At 45.1% G+C, this 499-nt stretch overlaps 1 pseudogene; it reads right to left on the bottom strand.

Moving 5' to 3' along the window:
• Positions 1–248, bottom strand: LOC132010914 (non-histone chromosomal protein HMG-17-like; annotated as a pseudogene).
• Between the last annotated feature and the right edge of the window lie 251 nt (positions 249–499).

The raw sequence follows: 499 nt of genomic DNA on the forward strand, positions 1-499 counted from the left end.
TCATGTGGCTTCTTCAGCACCTTCAGTTTTCTGTGTCTAGTGTGTTTTGGCATCTCCACTTTTTGTAGGGTCATTCCCATCCTTGTCAGCACCATGTTTCCTCTTTTTCCCTTTAGGTATCTTCTCTCTCTTCTTTGCAGAGGTTTTTTAGTCTTGTGCTCTGGCTTTGAAGGAAATCTTACCTGTGATTCATCCTTCACCTTGGCTTTATCTCCTTTAGCATCCCCTTTAGCCTTTCTCTTTGGCATAGTGGCATCGGAGAGACATAGGCTCTGGATGTAGGGATGCAGTGGAGGTGGGCTCTAGTGGGCCCGGGGGTCTTTTCTGGTTCTGCTTTATACTGTTCCTCAGGATGCTTGTCTCCTTTTGATACCTAGGTTAAATTTAAGATGCTTGAAACACCCTTTGAGATTGGTGCCTGGAAGCACTGGTAATCACATACTAGGGGAGACAACTCATATAAATTTACATTGTCAGGGCACTTGGGTGACCCAGTAAG

The sequence above is a fragment of the Mustela nigripes genome, chromosome 1, assembly GCF_022355385.1.
Source record: "Mustela nigripes isolate SB6536 chromosome 1, MUSNIG.SB6536, whole genome shotgun sequence".
Lineage (NCBI taxonomy): Eukaryota > Metazoa > Chordata > Mammalia > Carnivora > Mustelidae > Mustela > Mustela nigripes.